Source organism: Oncorhynchus kisutch, linkage group LG2 (assembly GCF_002021735.2).
Source record: "Oncorhynchus kisutch isolate 150728-3 linkage group LG2, Okis_V2, whole genome shotgun sequence".
NCBI lineage: Eukaryota > Metazoa > Chordata > Actinopteri > Salmoniformes > Salmonidae > Oncorhynchus > Oncorhynchus kisutch.
The window spans coordinates 35,989,205-35,989,412 of record NC_034175.2 but is presented as its reverse complement, the minus strand read 5'-3'; positions in this window follow the sequence as shown (position 1 = coordinate 35,989,412).

Genomic DNA, 208 nt, shown 5'->3' with positions numbered 1-208 from the left:
AGAAGGATTCCCTCCTCTTGGTTATTTTGGTGTCCCCTCCCCCTTTTTTTTTTTTTTTACAATGTGTAGTAGAGCAAGAGTTGTATTGCACACACCCACTTTTCTCCTCCCTTATAAAAACCTCCTCCAAAGCCAGAGGGGAGGGGCATGGTTGTCCTGGTAACAGGTCTAGCCCTAAATTGCTGCAGAAAATTACGCCAGAGATTGC